The sequence below is a fragment of the Hemitrygon akajei genome, chromosome 8 (genome assembly GCF_048418815.1).
Source record: "Hemitrygon akajei chromosome 8, sHemAka1.3, whole genome shotgun sequence".
Taxonomy (NCBI): domain Eukaryota; kingdom Metazoa; phylum Chordata; class Chondrichthyes; order Myliobatiformes; family Dasyatidae; genus Hemitrygon; species Hemitrygon akajei.
In genome coordinates, this window is record NC_133131.1 from 50,761,815 (window position 1) to 50,775,835 (window position 14,021).

The window sequence follows — 14,021 nt, forward strand, 5'->3', positions numbered from 1 at the left end:
CAACAGTCCTCAGAACCAGACCTATCTGTACCAACAATCATTGCACAGTTCACCACATCCATCTTGGAAAATCCTTCCCTTGCAATGAATAAATTTCATTTTAATTCATGGTCTACTTTTTAACAGAAGCAGCTCACCTAGTGGGAATGGGATGGTAAGGGAGGGTGGGGGGTGGTGATTTGACTGTGGATTATCACCACTTACACTCTATAGATCTGAAATGTCAGTCTGCATGGGGAGCGAATGCTGCCACTGAACTGGCCTGTTTCCCAGTGGTCTAATGCATTGATGATTTTCTCAACCATGACTGTCTGAGATATGCTTTCATTCCTTCAGTGGTTTCAGAGTTTAATCAGGGGCAATTTCAAAAGCCATTGTCCTAACAACTTTACTTACAAAGAAGATCTTTTTCTCCCTCTCCCATTCTAACCTTGATGCTCATTTTGAATGTGGTCCAACCTCTCTCAACTGCATGGATTTGATCTCCCTTCCCTGAAAAGTTCTGCTTCCATTTTCTCTGCTGGCCTTTCATCCTCATTAATAATTGTGTAATTTTTGGCTCAACAGATAATCTGCTGGAGGAATTCAGCGGGTGAAGCAGCATTTATGTGTGGAAAGGAATTTTAGGTCAGGTCAAAAAGCTATTTTGCTCTCAGTTCAACAGCTCAGTTTAAGTTCCCACTTTCCTGCCCATTGAAATCAATGTCTTTAATGAGAAACCATTACTAAGCTGCTGACTAGACTACTTGCCTGAGTGGGTGTTACGGTTTCTATCTATCTTTATGGCACAGAAGGAGGGTTCGATCGTGTGTTATGTGCCTTGTCGTATCACATGGGCAATCATAGTCTTCCCATGTCCACGACTGTTCCCGGCAAATTTTTCTGCAGAAGTAGTTGTCATTGTCTTCTTCCGGGCAGTGTCTTTACAAGACGGGTGACCCCAGCCATTATCAATACTCTTCAGACATTGTCAGCCTGGTGTCAGTGGTCACATAAGCAGGACTTGTGATCTGCACCAGCTGCTCATACGACCATCCATCGCCTGCTCCCATGACTTCATGTGACCCTGAATGGTGAGGGTGGGAGGTGAAGCTAAGCAGGTGCTATCCCTTTCTCAAGGGTGACCTGCAGGCTAGCAGAGGGAAGGAGCATCTTACACCTCCTTTGGTGGAGACATATCTCCACCCTGCCACCTGAGATGAGGGTAGTATAGTCCATCGCTGTCAGCTCACTCTAATGCTCACCGTACCTTTTCATTTCGTGGAATGTAACAGCAAAACCTTCAACCACTGAGATGTGTTGACTGTCAGGACCCATGACACGAATCCTACTCTCCCTACATTTGCTCCCCATCCACATCTCAACAGTTCAAACACTCACCTGAGTGGACAGGTGTTCATATTCAACAGAGATGAGGACAAATTCCTTTGACTAGAGGGTAAAGAATCTAGAGAATTCATTGCCACAGACAGCTGTGGAGGCCATGCTATAAAGTGGAGTTGATAGGTTCTTGGTTAGCCAGGGCGACAAAGGTCAGGGGTGAAGTCAGGAGAATGGGATTGAGAGGGATAATAATTCAGCCATGATAGATTGACAGAGCAGATCCAAAGTGCTGAATGGTCTAATTCTGTTCCTTAGTCTTATGGTCTACACACTAAGGGCAATTTACAGCGAACAACTAACCTGCCAACCCACATGTCGTTGGGATGTGGGAGAAAACCCACAGAACCACAGGGAGAACATGCAAACTCCACACAGACAGCACCTGAGTTCAGAATTGACCCCGGCACACTGGAGCTGTGTAGCAGGATTGTCACTGTGCCATCTCTTCACCTACATTCCCAGCAAGGAGGCCAATCCATTGTCCTGTACAAAGGACTCCAGTCAGATTAATCAACTCGATTTTCAACCTTGGCAAAGAGCGACTGAACCTACCAGCAGCTGTCGGCCATATAATATTACAAAGTGCCGGCCATACTCCATTACATTTCATGATTATATATGCTCCGTCCACATCCACACTTCATCCTTTCTCTCTCATGCTACTGCACCTGACTTTATGTGACAATTCCTATTGTTACAAAAGTCATATTTAGCTCCCCTTGTTATCAGATTCTGGGCAGCATTTAGAACATAGAACAGTACATTAGAGATCAGCCCACGATGTTGTGCTGACCTTTTGAACTTCTGCAAGATTTCTGCTGTTTATTGGAGACAAACACACTGAATTATAAAGAGCTAGCTAGAAACTCTGCTCAGGAGCAAAGTTGCTTGGTGGCAGCTTCTGAAAAGCTCTGCTGCTAATTAGGTTGGTTAACAATTTCTTATTTTCAATTTCCTGTTTGCGGTGGTGATAGTGAGTGTATTTAGAGAAGGGATGAGGAGGAACTCTCCAGTAAAACTGTCCCTGATGCACTGTGCAGACATCCGAGTCAGAAACAGCTTTAACATCACAGGTATATGTCATGACATTTGTTAACTTTGTGGCAGCAGAACAATGCAATACATGATAATATAGAAAAAACTGTGAATTATAGTAAATATATATTAAACAGTTAAATAAGTAGTACGAAAAATAGTGAGGTAGTATTCATGGGTTCAATGTCCATTTGGAAATCAAATGACAGGGGAAGAAGCTGAGTGTGTGTCTTCAGGCTTCTGAAACTCCTTCCTGACAGTAACAATGAGAAGAGGCCATGTCCTGGGTGGTGGGCACTGCCTAATGATTGGAGTCCCACAGCTGAATTTTGAGTGGACTTGTAGGAATGTTTCATGTGCATGTCGTGGGACATTTGAACAAGCTTTGGAGGTGCTTTCTTTGGAATTTGAGCTGCCAACTTGCTAATTATACTTTGCTGCTTCCTGCGACCCAGCCACCTTGGGCACCTTTGACCATCAGACTCAGGGTGGCAATGAAGAAGAGCAGCAGTACATCTACAGCTACACAGGATGAGAGGACCAGGGGGATGTGTCCACCAACTGTAAGGAGCATCAGAGAAGCAGAAGCTCCCACTTGTCCGGATGAACACGCAAGGCTGAGGCAGAGACTGGACAACACCCCGAGCCAATGCCCTTAAAGTGACTACAGCGGATAGTGCAGAATCCTCAAAGCAATCGGGTGGTAACATTCAGGTTCTGGTATAAACACAAAGGAAGGTCTATAATACTTGGTTCTCCAGCCAGTCAGTTCTTAGAGTTTGAAAGTGACTTGGGATGGGGGTAGTCAGTGACTGCAAGCTTGGTATTTGGGCCTTATCTACCTTGGATGAGCACAGCAGATCAGTGACTGTACGATGCACTTATCAGTGAAGGCAACCCGGATCTCCCAGTGCCATCAGCTGCCAGGGGCACCACTCCATTAATGTGCAGCTGGTACTTCTGCTTTTACACGAGGTTCCACAATATCCACCCATCACTTCTTTCCTCTTCGGGTTCGGCCCAGGACATCACGGGTAAAACTCTCCCAACCACTGAGCACATCTACATGAAACATTGCTGTAGCAAAGCAGCATCCATCATCAAAGATCCTCACCACCCAGGCCATGCTCTTTTCTCACTGCTGCCATCAGGTAGAAGGTACAAGAGCCTCAGGACTCACACCACCAGGTTCAAGAACAGTTACTACCCCTCATCCAGGCTCTTGAAGAAAAGGGGACAGCTACACTCATTTAAGGACTCTTTTATCTTGTTATTTCATGCTTGTTACTAATTGCTATTTATTTATATCTGCATGTGCACAGTTTGTTGTCCATTGATCCTGTTCACAGTTACTGTTCTATAGATTTGCTAAGCATGCCTGCAGGAAGAAGAATCTCAGAATCTATGTGGTGACATGTAAGTAGTCGATAATCAATTTTACTTTGAGCTTTGAACTTTAGTGCAGATCATTCATCACTAAGGCTGGTTGCACCCTTGAGGAACCAAGGGATAAGATCCAGATGTTGTCAGCCAAAGGCAGTCGATGGTCATGGGTCTGATGGTGTGTCTCGTTGGCCTATGTGAGAGGGGTTCAGACCCTCATTGGTTGTACAGGCGCTTCTCAATGTGGGGAGTCAGGGTGTGACGTTCTCAGCTTCACTCAGCGACTCAGGAGGGGGAGATCAAGCAGAGGAGAACACAGAACAATACAACACAGAACAGACCATTTGGCCCACAATGCTCTGCCAAACCAAATGAAAGGAGGGAAGGAGGAAGGGGAGGAGTGTGGAGAATGGAGGAGGAGGGGAAGGAGGAGAAAGAGGAGGGGACAGGGGAGGAGGAGGAGGTGGAGTGGGAAGAAGAGGGGGCAGGAGGAGGAGTGGTGACAATTTCTCTTCTTATAGAAGCTGCCTGACCTTCTGAGTGTTTCTACCTTTTTCTTTCAGGTTTCCGGCATCTGCAGGTTTTGATTTTCAGTGAAATGGTCTCTTCATGTCAGGTCGGAATTACTGCCATATCCTAGTGAAATCCACAATTCGGTCCCATCATTCTGCGTTTGGAATACAGCCGGTGACATCGGACTGGGATGCTGGATTGCTGGATTAGGAGCCCTTGAAGTGACATAGGGAAGTATTGGGGACCAAAAGGATAAACGCTTCCTGTTTAATCTTCGGTTATTTGCTCACCTAATGTCAGATTCAACTCTCTAGGAACATCAGCCCCCTCAAACTCTCCACCCTGTTCCAATTCTTCTAATCCCAAAAGCCTCTGGTCCTCTTCACATCTTGCCCCTCCTGAGGGTTTTGAATCCTTTTGACCTCCAGTGCCTCTGCAGTCTCCCCAGCCTCACCTTGAATCTTCACCCAACCTTTAGCGCACCTTCATCTGACCTTGGCCCCTAATGAAAGGCACCTACGTCTGATTGCGCCCCTCCAACTCTCCATCACCACCCCTAGACAATCCTCATTCCTGTCCATCCCAGGCCTTGGCTGCTCTTTCCACAGCCTCCACCCTCAACTACAGCACAGGTTTCAAATTATTCCACCATTCCCACAAGGCTACTCACACAGCCTAGGTCCTCTAGTTCTTACCACCACTGTCTACCATATTCCATCTGTCTCCATTACAACTGCCCAACATTTGGCTCAATAAGATGAACTGAAGTACGTCTATGCTCTCTCATAGCTGGTGTAGAGAACCTCCCACTGGATGGCATGCTGTGTGGGTCACATGATGTTGTTCCAGTGGACACTGGTCGTTTCTCTGCAGGAGGACACAGTGGACAGTTCTTGACTGCCAGAGTAGTGCCGGCTTCACTGGGGAGATGGGAAGGGCTCCTTTGTTTTTAATAACACAAGTAAGACCACCACAGCAGCCATCCCTTTGTTGGGCTAATGTCTGGTAACCTTACAGAGTTAAGTATTGAAGGGCTACAGCGTGGACTATCAACAGTATCAAACCTCGCTCAGGAGCAGATTAGATGGGCAGAAGGGCCTGTTTCCGTGCTGTACTTCTCCATGTCTCAATGACTCTAACTGTGCTAAATAATATGTGTTCACGTGTTTAATAGCTATGCTTTAGCTCCAGCATCAAATAATCAGCAGGCTGGAACTGAACTGGACCACTAATTAAATGTGTGACCTGTCTCTGCAAGGTTGAGCTAAACCCTGAAAAATATAAACATTTTTCCTCATCTTGTAGGACAACGTGGAAAAAAACACAGCACTTTTCTTAAAATAAGTAAGATGCACAATGCCAAAAACAGTGCAGAACAGATTGTGTGTGAACCAGCCTCCAGCGAGTTCACATTAGGTTGGATTTTCAGCAATGATTTGATTGGATGGAGGCTGCCTCTGGTGGGAAGAGCTGTAGGAAATCTGAATGATGTACTGGCATGTCAGTCAGTTATTTGCTTCCAGCTCTGTAGGTCCTGAATTCAAGATGAAAGCAGATGGAAGTTCCTGGGCAGGTGTGTCCTTCTAAAATTCCATCGTAGAGGACATTGACCACACACACTTACTGTAAACTTTAACCCAGTCATCCCACATCCACTTACTGCCCTGTGAATAAATAATTCGACTTTAGTAGCAGTAACCACATTCAATAACAGTCCCCCCTTCTCCTATCTGTCTGACGCTGATAACCTGCTTCCACGGCCATTCTGTACAAATAAAATCCACTGCAAAACAAACTAAACAACACTGTAGGACAGGGGAGCAGAATTAGGCCATTCAGCCCATTGAGTCTGCTCCATATTCGATCAGGGCTGATTTATTTTCCCTCTCAACTCCATTCTCCTGCCTGCTTCCCATAACCATTGAAACCTTTACAAATTGTACCTGTCAACCACCACTTTAAATATACCTGTAACTTGGCCTCCACAGCCGTCTGTAGCAATGAATTCCACAGATTCGCCATGCTCTGACTAAAGGAATCGCTTCTTATCTCTGTTCTAAAGGGGAGAACTTCTACTCTGAGGCTGCACCCTCTGATCCTAGACTCTTTCACTATTGGAAACATCATTTCCACGTCCAATCTATCTTGGCCTTTCTATATCTGGTAGGTTAAAATATACAGTATAAATTAAACCATTTTGTATATATATTTGTGCTAATTATCCCTGTATTTTCTGTGATTGCTCCAATGCTGTCCTCCTGCAGCACCTCCTCAATCGACTCCCCCTCTGTCTGTCGTTGGGGAAGGCTGCTGATGTTCAATGGCAACAGCACAATGACAGAGCTGCAGCTTCTCAGCTCCACCAACCATGGTTCAACCCTGACCCTGTGACTGTGTGAGTTTCCTCCAGGTGCTCTAGTTTTCTTCCCCTTCCCAAAGACATCTCCAGGTTTGGTAGTAAAGTGTCCCCAGTGTGTAGCTGACCTTCAAGAGAACCACAACCTTGTCATTGGGTTTGGAGGCTTGCGAGCCTCAATGACCCGGAGAGCTGTGTTGGCTGGAGTCGGGGATTTATGCTTTGACTCTGAGTAGAGGACAGACTAAGAGTGGTCCACCGGTCCTCCAGGCTTGTTACAGAAATACCAATGAAGAATCCTTCTACATCTGAGTGTAACGGTATTCCTGAGTCTCCACCCGGGACTTGCATGACTGACGGTGGTGAAAACCGAACTACTGACATGATGAAAGAAGCCCTGAGCACTGCCAGAGACAAAGATCCCTCACTGCTGCCCTAAACACCAGCATCATAACGGGCAGTAGAGAGATTGAACGGTAGGATCTGGGAAAAGCTGTAAGTAATGTGAAGAGAATAAAATGCTATTAGTATGGAATTAGTGTGAATGGGTCAACATAGAGTCTGTGATCTAAAGGGCTTGTTTCTACACTGAATGATTCTATGACCTATGACCTCAGGATCTGATGACTATAGTGAAAAGTGTGGGAAACCCTCAGCAGGTCAGGCAGCATCTGTGGAGAGAGAAACAGTTAATGTTTCAAGTTGTGAATCCTCCATCAGAACTCAGTTTTTATATCCAATTTCCAGGATCTGAAGTGTTTCATTTTCTTGAACTCTATGACTATTTCTTGGAGGAGCTGGCAGAGCCAGATTGGGAGCCTCACTCCACTTCCCACAGCTGGGTTTTCACAGAGGTTCTCTCCTTTAGTCAGCTTTGGTTTAACACCAGGCCGCTGAGAGAGAGCGTTGGTCAGGAATGCAAATGTGGCAAGTTTCCCCTCGCTTACTAGCTGATAGCCAGTTTTGCAGTGAAGAACGCCTCATCTTCTCCAGCATCACCGAGACAAGATCGGCATGTGTCTATGTTGGATTCCTGCCAGTGGGACATCTGTGGAAGATAAAATAGGCCAGAATATTACTCAAAATAAGAGCAGGGCAGCTGCTATTTTCTAAAGATTGTGATTCAAGCTTTTTAGGTGTTATTGTCATGGCAACAACTCTCTGAAAGGTTGTGGGGGCTGACGGGAGGATGCCGTAATTTATGGAGAATTGTTGCCAAGTGTCATATCTTACGTGTGTTGGTGTGCCTCGGAGATTTCTCATCACTTGCTTGTTGTACTGGTGAATGTGTTACAATGGGGTCACTTGCAGAGGCTCAGAGTCAGACAGCACAGAAACAGGCCAGAGTTAAGATGGCACCAAGTGGATGCCTCTTCAAGCTCACCTGCAGAAACACCTTAAATTTCTCTCGTTGCTGTCTCTTTAGTTCCTTTGCAAGGTGGCTGGGATTCTATTGAGGTCCCTCTTCTGCAACAACATGCAAACTGCATTTTTTCTGGAGCTCTCCGACCAACCGGCCATTTTCCGACATCCCCCAGCCACGGCAGGGAAGAAGCCGATGTGCAGGGTGCAGGGTGTGGCCCTGACGGTATGGAAGATGTTGGGGTGTGGGGTGCAGGGTGTGGCCCTGATGGTATGGAAGATGTTGGGGTGTGGGGTGCAGGGTGTGGTTCTGATGGTATGGAAGATGTTGGGGTGCAGGGTGTGGCCCTGACAGTATGGAAGATGTTGGGGTGCAGGGTGTGGCCTTGATGGTATGGAAGATGTTGGGGTGTGGGGTGCAGGGTGTGGCCCTGATGGTATGGAAGATGTTGGGGTGTGGGGTGCAGGGTGTGGTCCTGACAGTATGGAAGATGTTGGGGTGTGGGGTGCAGGGTGTGGCCCTGATGGTATGGAAGATGTTGGGGTGTGGGGTGCAGGGTGTGGTTCTGATGGTATGGAAGATGTTGGGGAGCAGGGTGTGGCCCTGACAGTATGGAAGATGTTGGGGTGTGGGGTGCAGGGTGTGGCCCTGATGGTATGGAAGATGTTGGGGTGTGGGGTGCAGGGTGTGGCCCTGACAGTATGGAAGATGTTGGGGTGTGGGGTGCAGGGTGTGGCCCTGATGATATGGAAGATGTTGGGGTGTGGGGTGCAGGGTGTGGTTCTGATGGTATGGAAGATGTTGGGGTGCAGGGTGTGGCCCTGATGGTATGGAAGATGTTGGGGTGTGGGGTGCAGGATGTGGCCCTGATGGTATGGAAGATGTTGGGGTGCAGGGTGTGGCCCTGATGGTATGGAAGATGTTGGGGTGTGGGGTGCAGGGTGTGGTTCTGATGGTATGAAAGATGTTGGGGTGCAGGGTGTGGCCCTGACAGTATGGAAGATGTTGGGGTGCAGGGTGTGGCCCTGATGGTATGGAAGATGTTGGGGTGTGGGGTGCAGGGTGTGGCCCTGACAGTATGGAAGATGTTGGGGTGTGGGGTGCAGGGTGTGGCCCTGATGTTATGGAAGATGTCGGGGTGTGGGGTGCAGGGTGTGGTTCTGAAGGTATGGAAGATGTTGGGGTGCAGGGTGTGGCCCTGATGGTATGGAAGATGTTGGGGTGTGGGGTGCAGGATGTGGCCCTGATGGTATGGAAGATGTTGGGGTGCAGGGTGTGGCCCTGATGGTATGGAAGATGATGGGGTGTGGGGTGCAGGGTGTGGCCCTGATGGTATGGAAGATGTTGGGGTGCAGGGTGTTGCCCTGATGGTTTGGAAGATGTTGGGGTGTGGGGTGCAGGGTGTGGCCCTGATGGTATGGAAGATGTTGGGGTGCAGGGTGTTGCCCTGATGGTATGGCAGATGTTGGGGTGTGGGGTGCAGGGTGTGGTTCTGATGGTATGGAAGATGTTGGGGTGCAGGGTGTGGCCCTGATGGTATGGAAGATGTTGGGGTGTGGGGTGCAGGGTGTGGCCCTGATGGTATGGAAGATGTTGGGGTGTGGGTGCAGGGTGTGGTTCTGATGGTATGGAAGATGTTGGGGTGTGGGGTGCAGGGTGTGGTTCTGATGGTATGGAAGATGTTGGGGTGCAGGGTGTGGCCCTGATGGTATGGAAGATGTTGGGGTGTGGGGTGCCGGGTGTGGCCCTGATGGTATGGAAGATGTTGGGGTGTGGGTGCAGGGTGTGGTTCTGATGGTATGGAAGATGTTGGGGTGCAGGGTGTGGCCCTGATGGTATGGAAGATGTTGGGGTGTGGGGTGCAGGGTGTGGCCCGGATGGTATGGAAGATGTTGGGGTGTGGGGTGCAGGGTGTTGCCCTGTTGGTATGGAAGATGTTGGGGTGTGGGGTGCAGGGAGTGGCTCTGACAGTGTGGAAGATGTTGGGGTGTGGGGTGCAGGGTGTGGCCCTGACGGTATGGAAGATGTTGGGGTGTGGGGTGCAGGGTGTGGCCCTGATGGTATGGACGATGTTGGGGTGTGGGGTGCAGGGTGTTGCCCTGATGGTATGGAAGATGTTGGGGTGTGGGGTGCAGGTTGTGGCTCTGACGGTGTGGAAGATGTTTGGGTGTGGGGTGCAGGGTGTGGCCCTGACGGTATGGAAGATGTTGGGGTGTGGGGTGCAGGGTGTGGCCCTGATGGTATGGAAGATGTTGGGGTGTGGGGTGCAGGGTGTGGCTCTGACGGTATGGAATATGTTGGGGTGCAGGGTGTGGTCCTGACGGTATGGAAGATGTTGGGGTGTGGGGTGTAGGGTGTGGTCCTGATGGTATGAAAGATGTTGGGGTGCAGGGTGTTGCCCTGATGGTATGGAAGATGTTGGGGTGTGGGGTGCAGGGTGTGGCCCTGACGGTATGGAAGATGTTGGGGTTTGGGGTGCAGGGTGTGGTTCTGATGGTATGGAAGATGTTGGGGTGCAGGGTGTTGCCCTGATGGTATGGAAGATGTTGGGGTGTGGGGTGCAGGGTGTGGCCCTGACGGTATGGAAGATGTTGGGGTTTGGGGTGCAGGGTGTGGTCCTGATGGTATGGAAGATGTTGGGGTGTGGGGTGCAGGGAGTGGCTCTGACGGTATGGAAGATGTTGGGGTGTGGGGTGCAGGGTGTGGCCCTGATGGTATGGAAGATGCTGGGTTTTGGGGTGCAGGGTGTGGCCCTGATGGTATGGAAATGTTGGGGTGCAGGGTGTGGCCCTGATGGTATGGAAGATGCTGGGGTTTGGGGTGCAGGGTGTGGCCCTGATGGTATGGAAGATGTTGGGGTGTGGGGTGCAGGGTGTGGCCCTGATGGTATGGAAGATGTTGGGGTGTGGGGTGAAGGGTGTGGCCCTGATGGTATGGAAGATGTTGGGGTGTGGGGTGCAGGGTGTGGCCCTGATGGTATGGAAGATGCTGGGGTTTGGGGTGCAGGGTGTGGCCCTGATGGTATGGAAGATGTTGGGGTGCAGGGTGTGCCCTGATGATATGGAAGTTGCTGGTGGTTTGGGGTGCAGGGTGTGGCCCTGATGGTATGGAAGATGTTGGGGTGCAGGGTGTGCCCTGATGATATGGAAGATGCTGGGGTTTGGGGTGCAGGGTGTGGCCCTGATGGTATGGAAGATATTGGGGTGCAGGATGTGGCCCTGATGGTATGGAAGATGTTGGGGTGTGGGGTGCAGGGTGTGGCCCTGATGGTATGGAAGATGTTGGGTTGTGGCCCTGATGGTATGGAAGATGTTGGGGTGTGGGGTGCAGGGTGTGGCCCTGACGGAATGGAAGATGTTGGGGTGTGGGGTGCAGGGTGTGGCCCTGATGGTATGGAAGATGTTGGGGTGTGGCTCTGACGGTATGGAAGATGTTGGGGTGTGGGGTGCAGGGTGTGGCCCTGATGGTATGGAAGATGTTGGGGTGTGGGGTGCAGGGTGTGGTTCTGATGGTATGGAAGATGTTGGGGTGCAGGGTGTGGCCCTGACGGTATGGAAGATGTTGGGGTGTGGGGTGCAGGGTGTGGCCATGATGGTATGGAAGATGTTGGGGTGTGGCCCTGACGGTATGGAAGATGTTGGGGTGTGGGGTGCAGGGTGTGGCCCTGATGGTATGGAAGATGTTGGGGTGTGGGGTGCAGGGTGTGGTTCTGATGGTATGGAAGATGTTGGGGTGCAGGGTGTGGCCCTGATGGTATGGAAGATGTTGGGGTGTGGGGTGCAGGATGTAGCCCTGATGGTATGGAAGATGTTGGGGTGCAGGGTGTGGCCCTGATGGTATGGAAGATGTTGGGGTGTGGGGTGCAGGGTGTGGTTCTGATGGTATGAAAGATGTTGGGGTGCAGGGTGTGGCCCTGACAGTATGGAAGATGTTGGGGTGCAGGGTGTGGCCCTGATGGTATGGAAGATGTTGGGGTGTGGGGTGCAGGGTGTGGCCCTGACAGTATGGAAGATGTTGGGGTGTGGGGTGCAGGGTGTGGCCCTGATGTTATGGAAGATGTCGGGGTGTGGGGTGCAGGGTGTGGTTCTGAAGGTATGGAAGATGTTGGGGTGCAGGGTGTGGCCCTGATGGTATGGAAGATGTTGGGGTGTGGGGTGCAGGATGTGGCCCTGATGGTATGGAAGATGTTGGGGTGCAGGGTGTGGCCCTGATGGTATGGAAGATGATGGGGTGTGGGGTGCAGGGTGTGGCCCTGATGGTATGGAAGATGTTGGGGTGCAGGGTGTTGCCCTGATGGTTTGGAAGATGTTGGGGTGTGGGGTGCAGGGTGTGGCCCTGATGGTATGGAAGATGTTGGGGTGCAGGGTGTTGCCCTGATGGTATGGCAGATGTTGGGGTGTGGGGTGCAGGGTGTGGTTCTGATGGTATGGAAGATGTTGGGGTGCAGGGTGTGGCCCTGATGGTATGGAAGATGTTGGGGTGTGGGGTGCAGGGTGTGGCCCTGATGGTATGGAAGATGTTGGGGTGTGGGTGCAGGGTGTGGTTCTGATGGTATGGAAGATGTTGGGGTGTGGGGTGCAGGGTGTGGTTCTGATGGTATGGAAGATGTTGGGGTGCAGGGTGTGGCCCTGATGGTATGGAAGATGTTGGGGTGTGGGGTGCCGGGTGTGGCCCTGATGGTATGGAAGATGTTGGGGTGTGGGTGCAGGGTGTGGTTCTGATGGTATGGAAGATGTTGGGGTGCAGGGTGTGGCCCTGATGGTATGGAAGATGTTGGGGTGTGGGGTGCAGGGTGTGGCCCGGATGGTATGGAAGATGTTGGGGTGTGGGGTGCAGGGTGTTGCCCTGTTGGTATGGAAGATGTTGGGGTGTGGGGTGCAGGGAGTGGCTCTGACAGTGTGGAAGATGTTGGGGTGTGGGGTGCAGGGTGTGGCCCTGACGGTATGGAAGATGTTGGGGTGTGGGGTGCAGGGTGTGGCCCTGATGGTATGGACGATGTTGGGGTGTGGGGTGCAGGGTGTTGCCCTGATGGTATGGAAGATGTTGGGGTGTGGGGTGCAGGTTGTGGCTCTGACGGTGTGGAAGATGTTTGGGTGTGGGGTGCAGGGTGTGGCCCTGACGGTATGGAAGATGTTGGGGTGTGGGGTGCAGGGTGTGGCCCTGATGGTATGGAAGATGTTGGGGTGTGGGGTGCAGGGTGTGGCTCTGACGGTATGGAATATGTTGGGGTGCAGGGTGTGGTCCTGACGGTATGGAAGATGTTGGGGTGTGGGGTGTAGGGTGTGGTCCTGATGGTATGAAAGATGTTGGGGTGCAGGGTGTTGCCCTGATGGTATGGAAGATGTTGGGGTGTGGGGTGCAGGGTGTGGCCCTGACGGTATGGAAGATGTTGGGGTTTGGGGTGCAGGGTGTGGTTCTGATGGTATGGAAGATGTTGGGGTGCAGGGTGTTGCCCTGATGGTATGGAAGATGTTGGGGTGTGGGGTGCAGGGTGTGGCCCTGACGGTATGGAAGATGTTGGGGTTTGGGGTGCAGGGTGTGGTCCTGATGGTATGGAAGATGTTGGGGTGTGGGGTGCAGGGAGTGGCTCTGACGGTATGGAAGATGTTGGGGTGTGGGGTGCAGGGTGTGGCCCTGATGGTATGGAAGATGCTGGGTTTTGGGGTGCAGGGTGTGGCCCTGATGGTATGGAAATGTTGGGGTGCAGGGTATGGCCCTGATGGTATGGAAGATGCTGGGGTTTGGGGTGCAGGGTGTGGCCCTGATGGTATGGAAGATGTTGGGGTGTGGGGTGCAGGGTGTGGCCCTGATGGTATGGAAGATGTTGGGGTGTGGGGTGAAGGGTGTGGCCCTGATGGTATGGAAGATGTTGGGGTGTGGGGTGCAGGGTGTGGCCCTGATGGTATGGAAGATGCTGGGGTTTGGGGTGCAGGGTGTGGCCCTGATGGTATGGAAGATGTTGGGGTGCAGGGTGTGCCCTGATGATAT

At 50.9% G+C, this 14,021-nt stretch overlaps 1 long non-coding RNA gene across 1 annotated transcript in view; it reads left to right on the forward strand.

Moving 5' to 3' along the window:
* Positions 1 to 14,021, forward strand: part of LOC140731416 (uncharacterized) — a 132,545-nt gene that overhangs the window by 89,604 nt on the left and 28,920 nt on the right. Inside the window, exons 2-3 of the long non-coding RNA XR_012099814.1 lie at positions 3,782 to 3,834; positions 4,365 to 6,477. This is a non-coding gene — a long non-coding RNA (uncharacterized lncRNA). The remainder of the gene's footprint in view (positions 1 to 3,781; positions 3,835 to 4,364; positions 6,478 to 14,021) is intronic.